Below are 223 nucleotides of genomic sequence, written 5' to 3'. Positions count from 1 at the left end.
AAATAAAAAGTTTAAAAAAATTAAAAATTTATTTACTTTTTCCTATTCATTTATTAAATTTTGTTATTTGTGGTTATTTTAAGGAAAAATTCATTTATTTTTATTTTTCGTTAGTAAATTTTTAAATTTATTTGTCAATATATGTTTTTATTTTAAAATTTTTTAAATAGTTTTTATTTAAAGTTTTTTTGAAAGAACATTTTACGTTCCCGGTAGACAATTT

This window comes from Penaeus monodon, chromosome 28, assembly GCF_015228065.2.
Source record: "Penaeus monodon isolate SGIC_2016 chromosome 28, NSTDA_Pmon_1, whole genome shotgun sequence".
NCBI classification, from domain to species: Eukaryota; Metazoa; Arthropoda; class Malacostraca; order Decapoda; family Penaeidae; genus Penaeus; species Penaeus monodon.
Note: the sequence above shows the minus strand (reverse complement) of the source record.